The sequence below is a fragment of the Amblyomma mixtum genome, chromosome 2 (assembly GCF_055824585.1).
Source record: "Amblyomma mixtum isolate Tamu chromosome 2, ASM5582458v1, whole genome shotgun sequence".
Classification (NCBI taxonomy): domain Eukaryota; kingdom Metazoa; phylum Arthropoda; class Arachnida; order Ixodida; family Ixodidae; genus Amblyomma; species Amblyomma mixtum.
Genome location: NC_143013.1, coordinates 77,587,952 through 77,601,322, shown reverse-complemented (window position 1 = coordinate 77,601,322; position 13,371 = coordinate 77,587,952). Strand labels below are relative to the sequence as shown.

Sequence of the window (13,371 nt, the reverse complement as noted above, 5' to 3'; positions counted from 1 at the left end):
GCCGTAAACTGAATTTAATGGAAACGTTATGTTGCGGCTATTAGCGAGTATCGTAACAAACAGCCATCTAATGATGAGTAAAGGGGCTCCGTTTTAGCTCCTTTTCATTGCTTTGCTGAGAACTGGAAAGATTCCACACGATAATATTCACAAAAGCACCTGCATTTTGTGGGAGCGTAAATGGGGCGGGAAACCAGGGGACCATATTTTGAGATTTCCAGAGAAACGCTAGAAATTTTTCACCGAGAAAAATCAATGTTTACGAAGGTGACTGTAAATATTGCGTAATATCTTATTTCTCCTGATAATCCTTTAGAGACTATCTTAAAAGTTGGACGACTTAGCCAATGCGGTGTCTTACGCATTGAAAAAAAAAATGAACATAATTTAAATGGCAAATAAGCGAACTCGCCAAATTATGGAGAGCTGTCACACTACTTTTTGGGAAGGAAAGGACAAGCACACACACGTATGCCCACGCGCACTCACACAGACACATGCAGCGCAGTTGCATACGTGTATAACTGCAGATGCTTTGATGTCTAAAAGTTTACGACTCTAAGCAGTGTACTACCCGAAATTACGCGCAAAGAGAAACCCACCAGGAGTGTTCATTTGTCGGGCCCAAAATGAGAGCCGTTGAGGAAACAGAAAGAATGCGAAGCCAGTGGCGTCAGTCACCATCCGCTAAGTACAGGTATATCACTAACGGCGTTACGGCGTCCACTTCCGTCCAGCAGCTCGTTTCTTCGTCTAGAGTAAACACACCTCCCAAATCTCTTCAAGAAGTAGCCAGAACTTCTGCATTACAGGGACCCCGGGAAAACTGGAGATGACAGCACCTGAAGTGTTGCCCGGGAAAAACGTGCTGGCTTTTATACATTTCTTTCCTTTTTTTTTCTTCCACTAAGGCAATGCTCAGAGTGTATAAAAACAAGGAGAAGAAATAAGAAGTGGAAATGACGCGTCTGTTCTTGAGGTCTGTCCACTTGTTGCCTAAGGCACAGCGGCTTCCGGAGAAATCATGCTCCGAGGAACTTGGCAATTAGGGAATGAAGGTGTATATGAGGTGACGTGGGGAGAAGTGGAGACGTGCTGATTACTACGCCCCTGCCGCCTGGCTAGCGGCAGTGCGTCGTGCAGGCAGCTGCGGAAACCGTGGATGTTTTCTTGTAAGAAGAATCTACCGCAGTGAAAGTGCTTCTGAGAGTCCGCTTAATTAAATTAGGCGACCGCAGCTCGTAGAAGAAAACGAGCGGTTTGCATACTACGCGAAAATGCGAACGAATAGATACGTTGAAGATTCCTTGAAGAAACTCAGATACGTTGAAGAAACTCAGGACCAGTGAATACAACTTTTGTTTTCAGTCAAAATTGATTTTTTGGCTTCTTGTGGTTACGCTGATGTTTGTTCCGCCGAAAAAAATTGGATGTAAGAATACGTGTTTTTTTTCCCGACACTCGATTAAAACTGGTACCGTCGATGATTAAAAATACTCTGCGATCATCAGTTGGAGGTTAATGACGCTGTTTGTTGCTTAGCCTGAGACAGTCGCAATAAGCATGCAGTAACGTCACCGCTGTTAGTATAGGAAAACGGAGTGGAGCGGCGGTAACTTGAATTTGCTTTGTGAGCTTTTCCTAGCTGATTAAAGCTTCGTTTTCAGTGAAAGGATGCTTTTCACTGAAAAAAATAATAATAAAAAAACACACACCAAATAACAAACTGCTGTAAGCAAGTGGTGCAGCGCGGCTGTGGAAAAGCCTCCGCGCCACTTCGGAACTTCGTACACTTACTATAATTTGAATAGAAAAAAAAAATTAGAGCAGAGACAGAATTAGACTGCAATCGAAATTATAATAGAAAAATGCTATCGCGCTTCCTCTGCATGACTCCAAATGATCGCCCTTAAATTTTTTCACTTCGCTTTAAACACCTTTGGTTACATTCAACTTACTTAATCGATATTGCTTACTTGTCGAATTGTGTAATCTCAGTAAAATTTAGGTTTTTTTTTTTACTGCAAAAATCATCTGCAATGCTCGTACGCAATCCATGCTTGCGCTTCACAACAGGAGGTTCCCGTGAAAGTCTTTGCTTTGGGCCTGCTTCTGGGCTATTTGTTTTTTTATATCTTTTACTTGTACTTATTCCATAAATAAAACCTGACACATGAACTAATCCCCTAATCTTGGGCGGCTCTGGGAGAAAATTCATTTTTAAGCCGCGCGTAACGAAGTGACCCGGAAAGGAAAAATATCGAAGAGAACGAACGGAGTAATTGGACGGACTAAGAAAAGTAGCGCTTGCTTCATGGCCGGAACCCATCAGAAGAGCAAGAGGAAGCGGGGAGGAATCTAGGTAATGTCGTAACAGATGTCTTTTTCTTGAAGCATGTCTGCAACGTAAATGTCACTGCTTACTTTGGATCGAATGAACTTCCTTCACCGACATAATTCATGTCTTGAGTCTGTACGAGCGTCATTTGTTCTGAGGTTTCTCTCGGTAGCTTACACTGCAACATTGCGCGTACTAACAGACCCGTCCTTGATGGCGTAATAAAGGATTTATAATGGTCTTCCATCCCCTTCGTAGGAGGAACTGAGCGAGATGAGAGTTGCGTAAGGAAAAGAAGGAGGGACAGAGACGCAATGCGGATGGGAGAGGGAGGGCTAGGGTTAATATATTGACTCAAGGAGTCTAGAACAAAAGCGGCGCCTGCAGTCATAGCACACTCTCTCCCCATTATTGCTAACCATGGTGCATGCATTATGGTAACGCCTCGTGATAGTCAGCCGTTACTCTTTGGACCAAAATAAGGGCGTAAGGATCTGACAAAGATTTTTTTAGATCAGGTGATTCCAACCGGTACAATGGCGGCTGCAATTACGACAAGACCTGATCTCAGGCAGAATTAATGTAATGTTCTTGCAATGAGAATCCTTGGCGAGATAACCCGTAATCTCTGGGATTGTCCTGGCTTGTCAAAGGATGCTCTGAGATCGAACCTTAGCTCTCTAACTACCGCTGTCTCCTTGCAATATACAATTACCATCCGTCAAATGCGTCACCCTCATTCACCTTATCACTGCTATGTGACGACCGTAACTGGATCCCTCCAGGCCGCCTTATTAATGGGACTGCACTTATGACTCCTCCATCCTGACCACAATTCCGCGCTGAAGCTGACAACCTTACTTCCTTCTCTTCATCTGGTAGCCACAAAGCCTCTTATCCTCAATAAATGACTTGAAACTCGACTTTAAGTGAGGGCGGCTGGAAGTAGAAAAGTGTTCTCTTTGAACAGTCATGTCAAGGGAGAAAACCAGCCAAAAAAGACGGAAACACAAGAAGAGAACGACACAGGACAACGGCTGGACTAACAACTGAATTTTTCATTGAGTACAGACCGCCAAGTAATCACCACGCATGCGCCAAGGCAACACTCAAACATGATCACTCAAATAATCAAATTCTTTTGCCGTTAATGCTATCGATGGTGAGCTGACGCAAGCATCACCATGTTTGGCAATCTGGAAGGCCTCAAAGATTTCACGAGCCTTCCGTGTTTTTCCGCAGCCCAGGATGGTGACATCTGCGAAACGTGGGGAACATTTTCCGGGACATCTACTGCAATGCAGAGCAAGATTACCATCTTCACCAGCTCCGACTTTTGTTCTGTGCTTGCGCAACCTCTCGTTCACACAGTCCCCTGTCTGACCTATATAAAATTTTCCACAGGTCAGCGGAATCTTGTAGATCACTTCGGTCCGGCACTTTGTGTACATAGTTCTATGTTTGGTCGTGCAACGCTTCTTATTTCCGCCAGGCATAATTCGTGCGCAAAGACCTGAAAGCTTAACTGGCGCAGAAAACACCAAATTGACCCCCTGGCGCTCGGCGACTTTCTTAACATTGTGCGCCACTTTGTGCAAATAAGGCATGACTTGCACTTTTTTCCTTTTGTCAGGTGCATCATTGTTTCCCTTCTTGGCCATGCCATTCATCTCCTTTAATACGGATTCAGCGACCGCTCTCAACATTTCTCCTGGGAAGCCTGCATCAGATAGACGTTGGGCTTGCGTAGTGCGTGGTGATTACTTGGCGGTCTGTACTCAATGAAAAATTCAGTTGTTAGTCCAGCCGTTGTCCTGTGTCGTTCTCTTCTTGTGTTTCCGTCTTTTTTGGCTGGTTTTCTCCCTTGACATGCCTTACCAACAGGCCCACCATTCTTCCCTGCTTCTTTGAACAGATGTCAGCCTTTGTACAAGCAGTGAGGGGTCATTTGGAGTCTCATATTGCGGTAGCATTCCTGTCATTACTAGGATAGCGCCTCAGAGGTCGCTCATTCCGCGTGAGAGGCGTGGCAACGCGGGCATCCGCCGTTGCCTCTGCGGGGCCGCTACCAGCATCCCGCGACGCTCTTCTCGTGCCCTTTTTTTTTCTTAGGTGAAGGAGAAGTGGCTAGACGACTATCACTGCCATTCGGTAACACCCCCGTCTCGGTGTCCCAATGGCCTTCGCTTATCGGGACATTTTAGAGGGATTTCAGGACTCGCTCCGACAGCCGCGCGCACCGCGTCTGTCTAATGAGCCCCAGAAAGAGGCTCTTTTGACAGCGAAAGGTGCGTACGCTAATGTTCTTGTCCGCCGGCCTCTGTGTGTTCGGGCCATTGCCTACTCGAGGTCGCCAACACAAGGTCCTGCGACCTGCAGCGGCTCAAGCATGTCTGGCGGGGTTCAGTGATCTCCGACAGGCTTACCTGGAATTGAGTGCTCACTCTCCCTCGTTAACCAGCCAAGTGGTCGCCGCGAGAGAGATCACAGTGTTGTAACGGTGATCTTTACTCTTGCAGCAGCGTACTAACTGCGCCCATTGCTCTTGTTGCCTCGTGCCCGCATCGGAGTATCGCTCCTGGAGCGTCTCAGGAACGGGGCGACTGAGTGTGGGTGCCGCTGGAGGACGGCGTAAAAATTCACAGGCTATGAAAGCAATTGATTGCGGGAGGGAAATGCGTTAGCATGTGCGCTTGGATTTCGTGAGCTCGTTTTGTTGACAAAATGAATTCATTCGCGCCAATGATAAATCAAGTTCGTTGTTACCCTGATGCGGTGGTTCAAATCGCCTGCCCTTCCCGTCACCTGCTCCGTGATCGTCAGATGGCACTTCCTTGCGCTTTTTTTTTTGTGGTTCATATCTAACGCCATTACGCGTGACTTGCTCCATGCTCGTTAGATGGCGCTTCCTGGAGCCAATTTTAGGTACAAGTGCCTATCTGCTCTCGCGTTTGGAAGCGGATGAAAGTTGTTGAAGGCGACGATGACCAAAGCACAGCGCGATATGAAAGGTTGCAGCAAAGGCCGAGATATCTAGTCACACGAGCAACCTGCTATCACTCTGCCGCCGCATCAAGAAATGGGCACTTAATTGCATGCTGAGCACAGGTACGAGAAAGCAATGTTTGCTGTTTTTAAAAAAAGAGAAACCTTGAAACAAGGTGATCGACGGAAGGGTTCGCAGGATGCGGCGGGGTTAAGTAAGGCTAGACGTCTGTCAGTGTTGTACTTTCAAGCAATAAAAAGAGAAATGGGTCAATGGCCGGCTGCACTAAAGCTGCGGCAAGCGAAACTGATATGCTCGAGCCACCGCGGGTTCGAATATCACTCGATGCTAAATCTTTTTCTTTTCTGCTCACGCTTTCTCGGAGGCCTCACGGCACGACGCCGGACAGTTTTTCCTCGACGAGGGGGTTCTCATGCTAACGCATGAATAGAGAACTTCCTTGTGAACTGAGACACCTCTTTCCTGGAGGCGAGTCGCTCTCCTCCCTGTGGAGGTTGAGTGCGCCGCAGCGGTGCCCCAGTGTGCTGTGGTGACAGCTGATCGGGGCCTTCAATTAACGTGCTCGAAGCACGAAGCCGCTTCTGATTGGTGGCTCATGCCCACTACTGAAACAACACAGGTGCTGCGAGGGAGAGAGTTGAAGGCAAGAAGGATTGGAGAAGAAAGAGAGCGCGGACGACAGAATGTTTTCGCCGAACTTGGTGGTACAGCTATCGCTGCAAATACAGGGAAACAAATACAAAAGTGCTTATGGACAAGGCAGCGCTAAGCTCTGAGGTGTGGAGATGGTCTTAAACAGGCTGAAATAAAATGCTGAGATGAACAGTACTCACAAGCTGGTAATTCTACACAACTGATGCATATAATGTTAATGTAGTTGGAAGCGCGAAAAAAAGTTAAATATAAAACATATTAACTTACTACGTTCAACACATTTGCGCTGGGGCAATCTGCAAATAAACTTTGATATTTGGAATGCCACTTCACTTTACTGATGCCGATGTAACGTAGCAATGTTAATAAATATTTACAATGAAAAATACACCAAAAAACAGCTGAAGGAAGGAAGGAAAAGGTGCTGGCAAGACTGATTAAAGTTCACAAAAGGCTTTATTTACTTCATGAAGCGTTGAAAGAACAATGCACTGCCCGCTATGTGGTAAATAGCGATCACAAGAAAGGACAGTACGACTTCTAGGCGTTTTGAAACTTTGTTTTTAACAGTTTGAGACGAAATAAAACGGCGCAGAAAAGATTAAGGCGGAAAGCCCAGCGTCCGCAATAACTGCTGGACTCACTACTGCTTCTTCATTGAACGGCTTTGATTGGAAGGATGGAAACGTGGTTTGAAAGTTCAAGTGAAACGGCTGGGTAAGAAAGCTATCACCAGGCATTGCAACAGGAATAGCCAAGGGGGGGAGGGGGCAAATTCTCCATCACTAGTCTCTGTCAGACAAAGACGCAAACACACAAAAATTACAGCACAGTGGCGAATCTGGAAGAGTATTATACCGCAAGAAAACGTACTTTTCATCTGGCGTGTTTTCTTTCTGTTGCCTTTCAGAGCGCAACCGAAAAAAATAAATATGAAATGAAGCCAGTGGCGCCGGATTTTAGGGCATAGCTTTTGAAGGCTTCTGGGAGGTGTCATTGCTTGGGAACGACACTTTGCCGAGATTACAGCGGATCAAACAGAAGTACCCTTTTGTTCCCGTGTGTGTACGTGCGCGTGCGTACGTATACGAACACGTGTTTTATAAGGTTTACACAAGATGTCGCAGATTTATCGGTGCGGGGAACTACGGTACCTCCCCCTACCATTAAAACGCTCCCTAAGAGACCCATCAGCACCAAGGAAGCATTCGCAGGAAAGCTCACTTCTAGGCACACGTGGATGCCATTTCAGCTGTTCCGCAGTTCCGGAGATCAACGCGAGAGCCTTTCGTTACAATAAATCACATTGTTAGCGTCAACACTACTTTTATTCATAGTTCGCTACATGCCCATGCTTTAAAAAATGAAAACGGAGAGAGTTTTGTCTGAGCTTTGCTCAAGTTTGTCACAATGTGCACGCAGTCTTCTCGCGTTACTCCCGTTGTCATTTTATGCAGCCAAGATGACCTGCGTGAACAAGCTTTTCGGAGAGTAAGAAATGTGCAGTGGTTCTGCAGTGCTTTACGAGGAATGGCGAGACGGCATAGACAAGTAGAGGCAGGGAAAGGCGACGTGCATATGCATATTACATCAGCCCGTCTCTGTGGCTCAGTGGTTATGTCGCTCGGCTGCTGACCCAAAAGACACGGGTTCGATCCCGGCCGCGGCGGTTGAATTTCGATGGAGGCGAAATTCTAGAGGCCCGTGTATTGTGCGATGTCAGTGCACGTTAAAGAACCCGAGACGGTCGAAATTTCCGGAGCCCTTCACTACGGCGTCTCTCATAGCCTGAGTCGCTTTGGGGCATTAAACCACCATAAACCATAAACCTATTACACCACATCCGTGCCAATGAATTAACAGATGCGAAATTACGCAGAAAAAGGCCCTGTTATATGCTGAGTTTTTATGAAATCTGGCTACGAATTGTGCGCAGAGACGACAAATTCGCACTAGGGAACCAATTTAGCAATACTTCGCCATCGTTTGATTTGGTCGTGACGTCAATAGTGAGGAAAGCACAAGAAGTGGGCAGTGAACAAGCATTGAACAAGCAGTGAACAAGCATGCGCACTTGGTAACAAAAACCGAAATTAGAGAGCAGCCCCTCATTATAGGGCAAAGTTTTCGTGCCTGCTTTGTTTACGAGGCTATCTGGCGCTACTTCCGTGCAAGCGTTGCAGCTGGACCCTAGAGGCTGCCACAAAATCTGGATTTGTTTGCAAGGAAGTGCACCGCCCGAGCGCTCTAGACAAGGCTGCTCACCACTGTATGAGCGGCATCAGTGGGCACGTGACGCCATCGCCAGAGCCAATGTCAGCAGGATGCAGCGAGCAAAGAGAAAGAAGGAGACGGAACGAAAACAAAATGAAGCCTTGCAAAACACACTCCAAGGTTAATCTTCACCTCAATTGCCGATCTTAAATAACCTTCGGTTCTTCTCGCAATTAGACTATTCGCAAAAGTTGTGATTCAACCAAGGTTTCCTTGAGCCACGTGACCACTGAGCACGAACGTGAACGGAGCTATAACTGCCATTACGCTTCTTCGAGTTACTGAGTGAACTCTCCACGACTACGTGTTTCATAGCTATTGCATGGATAAATGAAAAGCCCTCTACATAACAGTCTGCAGGCAAGAAATTGCGCGACGAGCTTTCACTGTCCCGTTGAATGAGTGACATAGACAAACTTGCGCGATGGATTGTGGTACTCAAGAAACTTCAAGGGATTTCTTTGCTATCCGCATGTGCCGGCTCTCGTAACAAGCCTTAGCCGAGGAGTGGAATGTACATGGAGTGGGAAGCGGCGGATTCCGACGTGTGTGCGTGGCTCGAGAGCGCGTGAGAACGAGCGTGTCAAAGCCGCTGTCAAGGCCGTTGGTTCCACGGTACCTCGAGCACGAGCGGGGAACTGTTTTTTTCCTATTTACTTTTGAATACCCCGCTATAAATTCTGTATAGTGCACAAGCTGGGAGCGGGATTGTAGTTTCGCGCTTGTAGTTCCGCCATGCTCCCAAGACACCAGCAGACACCGGTCCAAGTAACAGCAGCAAAGGAACAAGCAAGGACAGGAAATGTCAAGAAGGCCATGGGATTACAAAGCAAAACAAAAAAAAAACATGTCAATTTGCGCAACACCATTGCAAGACTCTTGCAGGCAGACCTCATTACCGAGGACTCGTACAAATCTTAGAGAGACGGGGGCTGCGTGGGCGTGAGAGGAATTGGAGAACGGAAACGCTGAGCTCCTGAGAGGTCATGTCTCGCTGGAATCGGTAGTTTGGCCGAACGGAAGCTTCAACTTCGGCGTTCGTTACCAAGGAGATTGTCGCCGACTTGAGACGAGCGCCGATGTTAGCTGCTTTTCGTGATCGCGTACGTTCCTTCTTTATAGTGCCTTAGCGACTTCAATAACGTACGCTTCGCGAATGAGCAGGTCTTAGGTGAAAGATTTGTTCGCTGCGTCTCGGATTTGTCTTGTTATATGGCGACATGGTGTTAGAACGAAGCGCTGATGCAGACAGAAGTAAGGAAATCCGAGTGCAACAGGCACTTCTGTTGTTATGGCTCTTGAGCTTCAGCATACTGTTTTATTCGTTGAAAATTTTGTGCTAAGGCCACCTAGGGGTGAGGCGGGAAGGCGGTGTTTATTGTAAACTTGTCTTTTTACCTTGCCATCATTATTCATGAGATAAAGACAAATATTCCCCCCATCTTCACATACACCCGTCTCGCCTAATGTGAATAAATGCCGTAGCCCGGGTTTACTTGTTTTGTACGTGGGCTGCGCAGCTTAATTGGAATAATTTAACTTTTAATAAGTATGTTAATTATTTATTCCTTTATATACTTTCTTTCTGGAACGCCCTTCAACTTCATTCTTTATAATTAGATTAAGCAGTGCCCTCGTTCGGCTCACAAGAACGCCTTGTTCCATACTTCTTTGTGGCAGTGGTATTAATATCTCAATCTTACCTTAAGCGACGTCTTTTTTTGCCATGAGTTTACAAGCAAGCCAACAGAGAAAAAAACAAACATATATGAAAAACTTCAGGCGACAACTTCGAGGTTTTGAGGATCTCTTCGAACTGCGGTAAAAAAAAAAAAAACTCACCCGCGTGAATTTTGTGAACGTATAAGAACGGTATGATAGCAGAGGAGACATGCTAGTTTGTGCCGCAATATACTATGCGTATAAGGTGGCGTAAGATAGAATATTATCATAAACGATAGCATAATTTTGAAATTGTTATTAAGCAAAGTTATAAGTTAATTACCGCAATGAAACATTGCAAGGTCGCGGTTTGGTCCCAGTCATCAGTTATGCAGCCCTTGTTTTGAGGAGAAAATGCACTTTACAAATCTTTTTATGGCCTTTTTCCTCAAACTCCACAGAGCCGCCGAGATCACCAAGTACGAGGAAGCGTTTGATTGTTCGTCTTAAATCCGCAGTTATACATTACCTATGCTAACGAAGGAGACGAAGCAAGGAAGACCAAGTTTAATAATGGTAGTTATAAATGATATAATTTGTCCTAACGATGTCGCATTTGAGGAACGCCTTTTTACGACCACTGGTAAGGAGCACGGAAGCACTTTCCAGCTTCAAAAATCGCGTTTTCGATTTGGAGAGGATGGCGTCCAAAGCTGCTTCGGACGTAAACACAGGAGAAGATTAAAAAAAAAAAATCGCACTCTCACTCTGGCATTCAAGACATTTGTACTTCCTCAACTTGCGTAAACATCAGGCACCGAACGGATATAAGTTGAGTGGAAACTGCGGCGTTGTTCAGCTCGCGCACACACGCTAGCTCATAACTCTGGACTGAACGGCGACAGCTACCGCGAGTTTCCACTTTACGCCCGATAACGAGCACTTCAAGCGCTTAACGAACCGCCTCTTCGCTGACGTCGGAATTCGCGCAAGCACGCTTTCAATATGGTCCTCTCGCACCATGCGTTCTGGTGCAGCAATCATTGTGCGGGATCAAAGCGGTGGCGGTGGAGTAGGGGCGCCGTGAATCCAATTACAACTGTTCGCGCGGGCGCGGCGCCGATTTTCGAGCCCGCTGGCTGTCACCTCCCAAATGTCACTCGTTCGCTGCTCCGAATTTAATTTCGATCCCTCGCAGGCCTCCAGACATACTGAGACTGTGTCACACCGCGTGCCTGTCTGAGACACAAAACGTTCTTCTAGTTCTTCTGCTATTCGTGCTAAACATTCTTTTCCTGATTATCCCCGTCGTTGGCGGCTGTGTATGCTCGTTCAGGAGTTTTGCAGTATGCGGTTAGACGACGAAGAATGTATATGGTCAGAAGCAAGAGTTTTCGCGAAGTGGGAACCGCGGAAAAGCAAAATTTTGCGTCCGTTTTCCGCGAAGCAATGTCTGCCTTGTGCAGCCGATTAGCAGCAACACAAATCCGAGCCTAGTACGCGCGTATTGGACTTATGTGTACCTTGTGGCCCATGCCTAGGAGCGTTGCTGTGTCCCGCAGACGACTTCCTTGTTCTGGTCCACCAGGGGAAATCATCCTCAAGCATTTTCTTCTTCCCTGCCCCAGTTATTCGCTCACCCCCTGTGACTCCCCTTATCCGTTCGGCGTGCCATGATTGTAGCCTGAAAGAGAAATAATGGCACTGGCTGCTGATGTGCAATTCCCTCATTTGTCCCTGCATTCAATCTAGGCTATCCGCTTTTTGTATCTCTCCAGGTCACGTGGATTACGTTGATAATCAATCTTGGTACATGCGCAGTAGGCATGTGATCCAATGTACGCTACACGTGGCCCCGTATACAGCGCATGCCTTTAAAGACACAGGTGGGCTTTATTTTTATCCAGGGGAGCTTGGAACTGGATTACTATCAATTGTGAGCTCTGTAGTGCACATGCACAATGTTGCGCACAGAGGGTACGAAGTCTGAACACCCGCCAACTTTCCCAATTAGTTTCGCTTCAGCAATGCATTACGGGCATGTCTTTTGCAAGTCATTTGGAGGAAAAAAAAGAATAAAAAACTTTAATAGACATACTGAAGGTAATGAGAAACAATTTTTTTCAAAATAGCTCCGCTGCATTAGTGAAAACAAATCTTTGTCACTTTATTTTTCAGACATCTGTTCCTTTTTTCCACAACTTGAAAACATCCCTCCAGTAGATGGCTATTCTAGTCTTGTAGAGACAGGGCCACACTGATGCAAGGACTTCCTCTGATGTTTCGTTGGCCTCGCATTATGTACTTCAAACATCCAAGCATGCACAAGTCCAAAGGAGCCATATGAGGGCTGCAAAGCGCGTTCAGATGTTCCCACCGCATTCTGTCAGTCTTCTCCACTGTTAACAGTGCGAGACCTGGTCTTCTAACACTGTACACTGGAGTGTGAAAAGCTGGAATTTCGTGCTTTCGGTTATTAAGCGTGGAACGAAGTGGACGCAAATTATTCGGTAATCTAAGCTTCCAATCATCTTCAGAACGGTACTTTGCCCAATTTCAAGCATTCTTATTCTTTAGTTCATTGTTACTCGCCTGTCTTCTTTCGACCTTGCTGTGCCCTTGTTGGCGTCTGTCGCGTCTGCCGAGGGCGACCACACCGAAGCTCAGCTTCAACGTTCGTCTGGCCGTCTTTAAAATTCCTGGCCCATCTCGACATAGTGCTAGTGACGCATTGAGCACGTTGCAGCTTGTCATGAACTTTTCTGGCCGAAATTTTCTCTTTCGTGAGAAATTCCAAAACCGCACGTTGACAAGTGAGATGTCGTGGATTGCCATTTTGTTTAGTGTACTGAAGAGATGGAAACCTAACCTGTTGGTGCCAAAGGACTACCAGTGACTGCACAAGAGATGGCTCCTCAAACCACTAAAGGCCGATTCCTATGCGTTTAGATACTTGCGCATCAGAAAATTGTTGATGATTACTTCCAGTACGGTCCTAGTTTTAATAGCGGTGATTTATGCGTCGATTTATTGTTTTCCCTAAGCTGCGCGTCGACTTTGAGGCTCGCGCAGTAATGGATGGCTCCGGATTAATTTCGGCCATCTGGGGATAATTAAAGGGCACCGGCGTCGCAAAACACGTGAGAATTTTTGCATTTGGCCTCCACTGGCATCATCGTTAAGAGAGCTGAGTGGGTGAGGGTACAAATGCAGGTTATAGTCAACCTAGTGAAATTCAAGAGAAGAAATGGGTTTGGGCAAGGCAGGTAATGCGAAGGCAAAATAACTGAAGCCCGTTAGGGGCAACGGACTGGATTCCAAGAGAAGGTAGGAGGCGGCAGAAAACTAAGTGAGCGGAGGAGATTAGGAAGTTTGCAGGGATAAGGCAGCCGCGGCTGGCACACGAAAGGGTTGATTGAGAGTTATGGGAGAAGGC

At 46.5% G+C, this 13,371-nt stretch overlaps 1 protein-coding gene across 1 annotated transcript in view; it reads left to right on the top strand.

Moving 5' to 3' along the window:
* LOC149359802 (beta-1,4-galactosyltransferase 2-like) overlaps positions 1–13,371 on the top strand; it is a 105,810-nt gene that overhangs the window by 73,472 nt on the left and 18,967 nt on the right. The gene's annotated exons all lie outside the window — the stretch shown is intronic.